At 38.8% G+C, this 12360-nt stretch overlaps 1 protein-coding gene across 2 annotated transcripts in view; it reads left to right on the plus strand.

The window, feature by feature from the left end:
• Positions 1-203: 203 nt before the first annotated feature.
• The window catches only part of znf609a (zinc finger protein 609a), a 71817-nt gene continuing 59660 nt past the window's right edge, over positions 204-12360 (plus strand). For both annotated transcript variants that reach the window (XM_079450356.1, XM_079450357.1), the window contains exon 1: positions 204-754. The gene's annotated coding sequence lies outside the window, so the exon portion shown is untranslated. The remainder of the gene's footprint in view (positions 755-12360) is intronic.

Consider the following 12360-nt stretch of genomic DNA (forward strand, 5'->3'; position numbering starts at 1 on the left):
GAACAAAAAAAACTAAAAAGGAATGACAAATCTATATATAATAGACTTCAAGACTTTCAATCCTAATTTCAAAATCCAGTTCCGTATAATTTGGACTCCCCGCCAGATTACGTCTCCCCTCTTTAAATCCCTGCGGGATTAGCCAACCCGACCCCTCACCACCACACCTAATCCTAACACTTCATGTTAGTGGGCAATGGGGCAGTCATCATTTGACACTTATCATTGTTCGGCACCCCACCGGGCAGATGCTTCTCATCGGTCCGCTCCAGCCGGATTCCGTCTCCGGGCTTTGCGCGAGCTACCGTTGACTTGCATTGCGTTGAACGTCTCGCAGTGAGACGCAAACAAGCGTAAAGAGCCGCCAGGAGCTTCAGTGAAAAGAAAGCGCAGGGCTGACCCGTAACCACTCAAGTCTGTGCGGGTTTCGAGGACATATTCCGGGCATCGGGATTTAAGGACACTCGCTGTTATTCACCCCGTGGGCTCGAGACTGAAGGAGAAATGCGTATGTTGACCGCAGTTTGTTCCCCTGACTGTGTTTGAGCACCGGTCTTGGGAAACCAGTCTGTCCTCGGATCTGCAGCGTGTATGTGCACGAGTGTGCGTGTGCATGGTTGAATATGTGTGTATGCAGGAGTGTGTGTAACCCCAGCACATTTTCCTGAAGGGGTATTTTTTTCAAAGGAAGGTATTCTCGGTGTCTCTTTTGGATATATGGGATGCACCTGGACAGGACTGGACCCTTTGGGGGGTGAGTGCACAAAACCATCATGTGTTCGTGTATGTTGAGCATGAATTCCTTCATTTGCCACTTATTTTGTGTCTTTAGCTTTTAGCCATCAGAATTAGCATTAATGGGCACATTATTCAAACGTGCATTTTAAAGTCCAAACAACGATTCGCACAATCACATTTCATTAAACGTGTGTGGATGTACAAATCGGTCGTTATATTGGTGATTTATTTCATGTATTTGACAGGTTTCGGTGCTACTTTCGTGTGTTTTGCTGGATTCGGGTGGTCATGTACCCAGTGCTTGATTTGTAGCTATTGTGTAGACGTTTAATGTTGTAGAAATGAGGTATGGTCCGTATTTTGGGTTGAATTGTTGTCTTTCTGAGGTAAATCATCTGAGGTGAATGCTAACGCTCGCGCTAATGCTAGCGCTCTTTGTCGTTAGCTCTGACGGACACGCGCCTCTGTTTCTGAACATTAACAGTGTTTACAGAATACAGAAGTGACATTGGTGTGTGTGTTGTTGTTGTTATGGTTGTGATTGTTGTGATTGATCTCTTGTGTGTGATTTAGTTTGACCAGTTAGACGGATGTGTGCGATACACTTGTGCTGACAATAGCTAAAGCGGCTAAACAACGTGTGTGTTGAACACACATTGACACATAACGATAAGACACACAGGTTGAACTACACAGTGATATAGAGACACACACCCTATAACAAAACATTGTATTATTGAAGTTGATGCTACACATATATAGCAATTACTTCAGTAAATAATCAAATACTGACTTTCAATTGCCATCTACATACATTGATAGTTTTAAATTGGGATTTGTCCATAAATGTCAGCTTTCCCCAAATGCCATATAACGATTTATATTATCTTAATTGAATATGTCAGCCATAATGACCACGCCATTCCATTACTATAGCAATATGTTGTATGGGATAGTATTACCATAGTTTACTAGGTTTAAATGGCACAAATACGCGTCTCATGGTTACCATTTAATACACCAGTGTACCATGGTACTGCCACAGTTCTTGTTTGGTATTACACATACACGATCTTCTTCTACACTCTTACACTCACATGTGTCGCCAAACACACCGATCAACTTAATAGAAAAACACACTACAGTTTCATATCCGTACACACAGAAGTAGAGAGAGACGCACACACATTTTCAGCATTCAGCAGCCCTCTGAAAGCAGGTTGTGTAAATGCAGATCATTTATCAGGAGAAGCGGCAGCTCGGTTGGTTCTTGTTGTCCTTGTTTTTCCCCACTGCAGTAACAATTGCGTCCAGTTTAGTTTGCTGAAGGGCGGAATCGCCCCATGGACATCTTTCTTCATTCCTGACCTAAAACCACGCTAGTCCTCCAAAACATCCTTGGAAAAAACTGCGCTCTTTTATATGCGAGGCTGCGTCGCATCTGCTCTGTGAAAGATCAGACGCGTCACATCAAAATGTACACTTTGCATAATGAATTGATAATCTGCCCGTACGCTTGCCGTTAGTTTAGAGGTCTGAGGACTTTTCTTAATATTTCAAGCAGCTCAAAGCCATCAAGTCATTACAACTGATGTAACATCGTCGAGTTCAATTCACTCGATTTACAGTCTCCTGACATTTGGCAGCGTCTGTTTTCATTAGGGCCAAAACAACAGTTTCTGCCAAAATGTCTCTCAACATTGCCAAAGACTATCTTATGTTTGGCTGGTTTTGGAATATAAAATGGCTAGTTGTGGTTTTAGATGCAGATCAGATAAATCAGTGACTATTGAATATGATGTTAAACTCGTGTTCACCTGTGTATATAACTGCACAACGGCCATCAACTATTAACCTCAGTTGACAGCTTTATCTTCTAGTGGACTCTGAATCCGTCTAATCCTTAAATGCAAACATGTTTCCTAACGTTTCTTTTTATCGTATAGTATTTGCTGATAAAAGCAGTATTGCACTTGAGGCTTTCGATCTGATTAGACGTCTTGTATCTCTTGTTATTACCCAAATATAGTATAGTCACCTACATTGTGTGCTATCTGACTTTTGTACCCTACCCTACTAGTTGTTTCTTGCAACTTTAGTGTAGCGCAAGCACATCCCTGTCGACATGTGAAGATAATATGTTGGTCACTCTTTAACTCTAGAGTCCCTCTCAACGTTTTAAAAAGGAGAGTTTAGTGCTAGAAATGAATGCGTTTGGAAACCACCTGACTTCATGTTCTTGGGTTTCATTATGAATATCACAACTCATCAGGGCCTTTGTGCTGCTCTGCTATGTTTTTTGTGTGTAATTATTGCTGTCATAAACATTTGTTTTGTGGGTTATTTATATGCGACTTTTTTACTCACCGAAACTATGAGACACTGGAGGTCATGTTTCTCGAGATTGATTCTGGCTTTGTTCAAAAAGTTCAGTAAAGCTTGTGAAATCTGAGCTTCGTAAACTCTCTGAATTCTGCGTTTGTGTGTTTTCTTTCTTTTGGATTAGACTGCATCGATCTTGCAGGTGTTATTTCAGAATGTACCACAAACTCTTCATTAAACATTCTGTCTGATTGGATTAGGTGTGTGTGCTGTCTTTGAACACATGAAGAGTTTGGTTCCAAAATAAGATAACTCGCTCAATTTTGTTGGATTGTTTTGAATTAAGCCATAATAACTAAAAAATACAGCTAACTAACACAATAAAAACAAGATTATTAAAATCTAATTTTGGAGCCAAACTCTTCAAGACTTTTTTTAAAAATATTGTTTGACAGTAAAATACAATTTTGGGGGGCTTTGTCTTGTAGTGCTGTCGGACAAGGTTTTACATTTGTTTTTGTTTTATTCACCTTAAACACAAAATGCAAAAAATGCAGTCATTATAAAATAAACTTGTACTTTATGAAACAAATTAAACTTCTATTTTACTGAATTATATTATGCAGTAATAACTGTTGCTTCAAATCTGTTTGCCTGTGAATGTATTTAAAATAACGTAATGTGAACTTGCAATTGCTATACTGTATTTGTGGTACAGTCAAGTCGGCTGCTGATCAACTGCAGACGCGAGAGACTCACGCGAACGTTGAAACCCGTCCGTCTAGTGTGTTTATACATAAAAAAGGGTGGCAAAGTAGAGCTTCTGTATGGAAAATCACATCGTACCTGTTCACTGCAGTTATTACAGTGTTCTGTACAGTAATGAAAACAGGTCACACCACAACAAAATGTGCAAACATATATTTTGAGATCACACAGGTTAAATTTAGGGAGGATGTGCGAGCCCAAAACACCTTCCTGACGATTGCGTGAGGGTTTTGTGTTCTTGCGAGACCTCGTCACACCCCTATAAGAATACACTTAATATGTTATTGAATATTGTTGTAAATAGGGGTTTAATTGGGTTTATTAAACAATAAGCCACCTGAGACGGTTTATACCGTGATTTATGTAGTCCAATAATTGTTTTGTGTTCTCAGTTGTCTGTAGCCTTTTGTAGGCTTTAAAATGCATATGTGCAAGATTGTGATGTGAATTTTGTATGCGTTACAATAATACGATTGTGCATTCACAACGTAGATAGCTTTAAAATAGCTTGGGCGAAGTATCTTTTTTCTCTTTCTTTAGATTTTGGACTGAAATGTTACTTTGAAATTCAAATGTAAGATTCAGCAGCATATATTGGAAAGCCTGTATTCAGCGTTTGATTGGTTTCAAGCATCCAGCCAAAGGCATCTTGGCATCAGGTGCTGTTGTGGTCTGAGTTGGCCTGATCCGCAACAAAACCTCCAGGAGATAAATGTCTTGTTGGGGATTTCTGTGTCGAGTGCGGTGAGGTGAGGCGAGGATAACGCACCCTCTCACTCTTACATTCTGCTATCAAGCTGCCATTTGGCCAGAACCCAAGCAGTTCTAGCGCAGTGAAAGAAGAACGCTTTGCCCGCTTCTGCAGAGCCCATCCATGGTTTTCTCAAAGCGTGTTGAAGATGTAATAACCGGGGTGTGGTATGAGCGTTGCGTATCCTCCTGACCGAGACGCCTCTGGCTGTTCAGAATTTTACACCCTCATAAAGCGATGTAACTGTCCTAAAGCGCAGTGAGTTATGGCCATCATCTGATGTGGGCGTTTTTTTGGCTTCTTTTGAATGAGGCGAATCTAGTTAGATGTCACTTTCTGTTTCACTGCCGGTTTTTTGGTGTGGATCCAACCTTCTGTGGTCACTTTGGACTTGATTTATAGCAGATTTACTTTTTCTCAAATTCCAGTGAAATTGAGATGTGAGTTAGGGGTTTTGGGCAACGGAGGGAGATTTTTCATTGTCTGTTTTGTTCTTCCTCTTTCAGTTTTAAAGCTTATATCGTTTTGAAGGATACTGTTTCATTTAATCAAAAAAGCAAACTTAACTTGCACTTGCATAAATGTTTAAATTGTAGATGGTGATCATTTAGATGTTCCTCATGTTTGTGTTTATTGCATATGTCTCTGAGTCACAGATTGAGTTGCAGGCTGATATGTTCTTTTGTTAATTAGACTGAGATGTGCTAAAATGGTGTTCATGAACTCAGTTGAAACGTGTGGAAAGAGAAACGGAGAGACAGAGTAAGTAAAACGCCAGTAGAGTGATTTGAGCTTAATCCTTATTTAATTACACTCTTACTTCAGTTTGGTGTTGTTGGGCGACACAGTTCTGCATGGCATGTTTTCCTCTCAGAGGAGCTGAAAGAAATCCGTCTGGATTTCATCTGTATTTGCAATTATCACTTGGGCTGTTTATTTAAAGAACAACTTTCTTATTTGAAGGACTTTCCTGGGGGGTAAAGTAATGCTAGCACATTCCTTTATATAGCTACAAAACCTTGGATATAACTCACATTATTATTATTATTATTTATTTTGATTATCGTTTATAATCACTAGACTCTCCTGCCTGTGTAATAGTACTTCCAAGGATGCTCGTGAAATAATCGAAATGTGAAATTAACACCTGCTAACCGCAAGAATATTTAACTGGTAGGTGTATATTTGTGGGTATATTTGTCATACGTATGCAGTGTTGTGACAGATGGCTGTTTCTGCATTCATGGACATGTCACGCAGACCTCAATTATAGTGTTGTGCTGCTGTGTTTTGAACTTGAAACCTCAGTCACGTTGCTAGAACGTCTTTTGTTTCAGGAAACAAAAAAATCTAATCATCACAACCTGTTCGGATCACAGATTGTAAAGGGTGAATGTGTTCTGTTCAGGGTTGTGTGCTTAGTATTAAAGCAAGGACTGAACTTTGCTGTGCGTTGCCTGTGGTGTGATCAGGGTAATAAGCATGTGAGCCATCTAAGACCCAGAGAACTGAATTTGTGTTAACACGAGCTGTCATCCGCTGACATATCTTGCTCTCAGTTGTCACCGTGGCAGCTGAAGTAAATGGTTTATTTTCTTTCTCACATAGTTGTTAAGAAAGCCCTTATCTGGATCTTATCTAGACAGAATCAACGTCATACAGAAGCAGATGCTCAACTCCAGTTATGGCTAAAAACTCAAATGAGTGATCGTGTACAAGATTCTTCTTTTTCCGTAGGAACATAATCTTGGCCGGAGGTATATTAAGAAACATTCATCAGAGAGTTGTCATGTTTCTAGTGCTCAAGGGATTCAATGTAATTAGAGTGTAAACAGATAGGTTGTGATCTGGCATATGTTCTTTTGAGCGAACGTTTTCTGAACTTCCTTTGCGTCTTAAAGATGTTCGCAGCGCTCCTCGTGAGCAGCCAGGCACAGTGACGTTCGGCTACTTTTGGGAATTCAGATAATCCAATTGAAAATGGGTCATTCATTCATCATCTGCAGTACCTGTGGACTCATTGAAGACTGAAGACACATGTACAATATAATATAATGCTTTTTCTTTTTAAAGAAGTATTCTATTAGGGTTTACATTTCTGACCTTTCTTATTTTTAAAAGCTGTATTCTTGTAGTGATCGACCTAATCAAATTTCTATTTATTTACAAGGAAAGGGTCAAATTAAACCTTGAATGTTGTCATTTCTCTAACAAGTTGTTTGTTCAAAAAAAGAAAAAACATTGTGATACTATTGTATTTTGATTGAATCGTGAGATGAGTATGTCCTTGCATCCCTACTACTGGAATGACCCAACTCAGATAGTGATGTAAGATGAAGACGAGGTTCTTTAGCTTTGAGAGATACTGAGATGATTGTTTGACTCTCATTTGGCTTTCAGCAGTGAGTCATTTGGGTGAAGCGGAGAGCGACCACTGGAGGAAATTAGATTGAGAGGTTCTGCTGCATACTGACCCCCAGCTGAACTCCGAGAATGACAGTGAGGTAGAGGAAGTGGAGAAGAAAGATACAGAGGTGAAGAGAGCGATTGAGAGAACAGATTTTGTATCACTTAGCTGCCTCTAGGGACCTTCTGCTCGGACTAGACTAACACCTTAAGTTAACATGGAGTTCATCAGCAGATTCAGAATTACACACAGCTGGTTATTTTTTTCTGTTCTCAAACCTCGGTGAGATCGTAGGTTGGTCTGAAGGATATATACAGTGCTGCCTTAGATTTTCAGACAGAAAATGTAATTGTTTGTTTTGGAATAGTCTTTACTTTGTGCACTTTAATGAATCTACTTTAATGAATGAAAAATGTCTCCCGTGTAGACGGCTCGCTCCGATTACTTTGGTCCAGCTGTGGTCTCCTGGGATGCCAATTTATGGGAGCTACTTTCCAACAGGCTTGTAAAGACTGTTGCAGTTCTGTGGTCGTCTCTTTCTCAAAGCCATAGCTTTGCCCCAGATATTCAAAAAATCCTCTCTGAGGTCTTGATTTGTGTTAGCAGACAGGGCTTAAATGACAGTTGACCTGAACAGAAAGTATTTTGGTTTTGCATGGGCCACGGCAAAACCTCTTCTTGTTTAGTGTAAAGAGATTTTTGCTTTGGACACAATGGAATTGATTTTGTTGTTGATGCATATGGATTCCTGGCATTGATTTCATGTCTTGATGTTCTTGTTTTTTTTTATCTGGACATGTTTTATTACATCTTTTATAGTCAAGTGTAAATGAAGCCTTTTTTATAGATTTTTATTAAAGCAATAAGCTCCAAGAAGCAGTGGGATATATGGCATTTTAAAACAGCTAAGGGCATACGAAAAAAAGAGAGCGTGCATTAAACCTTCTTAAACAATCTTTTACTATGATGAATCCACAGGTCATGCGCGTGCCGATCTGTGGGCCATTATGTAAGATTTGTATTACCTGAGCTTTCTAACTTCCGTTCATGTAAATGTCAGTCAGCATTTAAGTGGCACTGAAATCTGCCTTTTGCTTCGGTCCAGTTACATACCGGATATACTGGTGTGTTCTAGTACCCAACCCTAGTTATAAATCGGGGTATTTTATAACGGTTAAGAACTCAGCTCAGCCAATCAGAAACAAGCACCAGAACTGACCGTTTAATAAATAGATTTCAGTAACACTTAACGTTAAGGTGCTATTAGTTAACATTAGTAAACGCATTAGCTAACATTAGCTGACAATTAACAATTTGGTTTTTCAGCATTTATTAATCCCTGTTAATATTAGTTCATATCAATACAATTGTTCATGTTAGGTCATGGTTCATTAACTAATGTAAACAGTGACATTGTTTGATTTTGATAATGCTTTAGTAAACGCGGATATTAACATGAATTGATAGTAATAAATGCTGTAGTAGTCTTATTCATTGTTAATTTATGTTAGCTAATGCATAAACTTATTGTTAACAAATAGCACCTTATTGTAATGTTACCTAGATTTCTTAATATTTTGAGAAGGTTTTCCTGGCTCTTGTAGGTTGCCATGTATACCTCATAATGTGTTTCAGATTCTAAAACTTATGCCAAGACTCATATATATGTAAACTGTTGTTTCGATTGGCTGGAAAAGACGTTTTATATTCTGCTCAGATTTCTGCCTTATTAACTTGCATTTAACCCAAATTAACTTTCTTGTTTGTGTCGATAACCCTGCGACTGTTTCCGATAGTTCAGTGCAATTTTGATTCATAACAGCCATAATAATAATGACGATACAACAATTACAAAAATGTTCATTAATGGTTTAACACACCACAGGACTGCTAGCGCTGCTTGCCAAGCCCCATTTTACCCATAGACCAGTCCACAGGAGGTTGTATTACTGGTTAGAATTGAGCACATGATGTTTATTGGTTAAATTGTTATTGATTGGACCCCAGTTGGGTTTGACCGCTGGGTTCTAACCTCTTATTGGGGGGGTTACTGTGTGCGAATGTGTTTTTCACTGAAGTGATCTGCAACAGCGGATCTGTGTTGGGCTCTGTGCCTCCCCGTCTTTCTCTCAAACCAGCTATAAAGATCCTTTCATTTATCCCTCCCCCATCACCAGAAAACTCTGCCTGACATTGTGCTAGCAAGAAAAAGAGAGCAATGTGTTCTTTCCTTTAAAACGGCTTAATTCTTGCTACAGTTCCGCCTGCCGTTTACACTACTCTGGAGTTTTCGACTTCCGAAAAATTGACACTTTTGGAAATGCTGCAGACCCCGTTTTAGTTTGAAAACACCATAGTTGCGTTTTTGTGTAAATGGACGAAAACAGAGACTTTAGAACAGGGATTTCAACATTTTTTCGGGGCAAGGACCCGTTATGAGAGATGCATGGAGCAGGGACCCCCTTATACTAAATGTGTAAACAGAGAATATTATTGTCACAGCAATGTCATTAGCAATATTATACATGTTATTGTTGCACATACAAACTTTTCTGTGTATTATATTTATTGTTAATATAGATAAAGATATTTTAAGGGATTTGCAGCATCATACAGTGGGGCTAATAAGTATTTGATACAATCCTGACTTTTCAAATTTTCCCACTTTCAAAGAATGGAAAGATGTGTCATTTTCATCGTAGGTACACCTCAATTGTGAGATACAGAATGTAAAAAAATCCAGAAAATCACATTGTATGATTTTTAAATAATTAATTCCCATTTTATTGCATGAAATAAGAATTTGATCACCTACCAACCAGCAAGAATTCTGCCTATTACCTGTTAGTTTGTCTTCAAGAAGCCCTTTGGTTTCTCTACCAAATATTACGTTGTATTTTTTATTGTATCAAATACTTATTTCATGCAATAAAATGGAAATTATTTACAAATATTTTTTTTACATTCTTTCTGAGGTGTACCTACGATGAAAATTCTCTCATTCTTTGTTAAGTGGGAAAATTTGAAAGAATGGCAGTGTATCAAATACTTATTTGCCCCACTGTACATTTCCATTTTAACCTGAGATGGACGGTTAGACATTTACTTCGTTTTTATTAAGCTGTCATGTTAATGTCTAACTTTTGTTATCACTCCTGGGCTTGTTTTTCCAGAAAATGACGCAGGCAGTAAGTTCCGGTGACGAATGCGCCATTTTTCATTTTGTTCCAAATTAGGATACCGTGACTTTCGTTACTGTCATTTGCCTGAAAAAAATATCTTTGGTTCATGCGCACCCGCGGGATAACGGAAGCTAGACATTAACCTTAATAGTAGCGCTGTCAATATAGATATTTCTCTTAAACAATCGAATCGCTTCAGAAGACTATTTACGTGGTTTTACAACCCTGACTGCATTATTCTTCTAGAAGAAAGCCATATTCAGTCAGGATGCCTTGAGGGTGTGTAAAACATTGGGTAATTGACTTTTGCCTCATTAAGTATCGCTTTAATGTTTGTCAACAGAAGATCCATTCATATCCTTTCTAGTTTGTATCTTGACCTAAGTTTTGGATTGTTACTATAAGATCATTTAGTTTTTGCTCTGGATTTCCTCTCTGAACTTCTGGTCTATATATTGAACTGTACAAACTGATTTTCATTTGTTTCATATTAATCTGTTTGGAATATGTGTGCAGTCTACCAGTTTGTTAAAAAACATATGAAGGCGTTACATGTTTGAGAATAATGTTCTGAGGTCTGCTTTAAAGCTTCTCCTCGCCTTTAATTTCTATTGTGAGGCTTGTTGTCGCCTGAGATCTGCCGTGTGAGTGAAATGGCCTGTTAGTCATTTATTCTCATTGTTACGGAGACTCTGGGCCCCTGGCACATTCCCCGCGGGGGGGACACAATTATATGCTTCCTCTTAGCTGGGTCACAGAGCGGCGAGGGTGGGGTCTTCTGAACACAGCCTGGTGGGAGGTTGATGGTTGAACGCAGGAATCTTCCTGTTTGTGTGTGTTGAGTCTTAGGGGAGGACTGCAGTAGATCCAGGAGACAGCTGGCTGGCTAGTGGGAATCTCTTCAGTTAAGTGGCCTTCAGGACATCTTGTGTTGAATTACAGACGCATGTTTGGAAGAATGAGAACATGTTCTAGTATTCTGAATAATTGGCCAATATTGCTGTAATTGGTTTCATAAAAAATGTTGTAAAGAATAAAAAACAAGCTTTGAATAACTGGCCAAAGAAATGATGTTTCAGACAGGGCTCCAGGCCGAGCTTAAAATGGTCGCATTTGCGACCAGAAATATAAATTTGTGCGTGTTATTTTTGCAGAGATTGCCACTGGCGACCATCCAAATTTACTTTTTTTTTTTTAACGGAAGCGCCATACCTTTTAAGAAAGCAAGCAGCTAGGCTTTCCCCCATACGCTCAACGCCTGCGCTCTGTTCTCCATTTCTGAAGAAAACTGTGGAATCCGCTAAAAAATTCTGCAGATTTTAGCACTGGTCATTTTGAGAAGTAGCCTATACACACACAACAGGAGCGCATTACTAGGATGCGCTGTTTGCTGTGACGGATTTTAATGAGCCTGAGGAAAAACAAATGTGATATTTGAGACGTTTAAAACTAAACTAACCGCAGAGAAGTCCAGGGAACGTAATTTATCAGTCTATTACTTAAGACTGCGCTGGATCATTTCAAATCCGTTCACAGCAAGAATTCTTTGAAGTATCACGCTGAAAAGTGTCATTATTAAAACAACTTGAGGAAAAATAACTTTAAAGATGCTTATTGTTGCTTTAAAGGGATCCTTCACCCAGTTGTTCCAAATCTGTATAAATTACTTAGTTCTGATGAACACGGAGAAAGATATTTGGAAAAATGCTTATAACCAGACATATTTTGCCCCCCATTGACTCTCTCATAGTGGGAAAAAATTCAATTGTAGTCAAAAGGCCCCCAGAACTGTTGTCTTCCATTCTTCAAAATGTCGTCTTTTGTGTTCAACAGAACAAAAATTATAAATGTTTTTTTCCTACTTCTCAAATCGGTTTGAATCAGTGAACTTCAAATCCGTTCACAGCAAGTACGAACGACTTCGTTATACTTACATGTGTTGTGTGAATATGACGAAAAGTGTCCTCAATACACAATCAAATCCTTGTAAGAACGTAACAAACACGAGACCTTTCACTTGCTTTATGGGTAACAATGTGAACAACTAAATATATTATTTTTGACGACACACAATGTCTGTTGGTTCAACTGAATTCAGATTACAGTTTCTCTATTTAGCACCTATCAATAACAAAGCTTCTCTGTAGACTCTGCCTCTTTTAAATAAGCAGAAAAAATCTGCGGTCATCAAG

This window comes from Barbatula barbatula, assembly GCF_947034865.1.
Source record: "Barbatula barbatula genome assembly, chromosome: 25".
Lineage (NCBI taxonomy): Eukaryota > Metazoa > Chordata > Actinopteri > Cypriniformes > Nemacheilidae > Barbatula > Barbatula barbatula.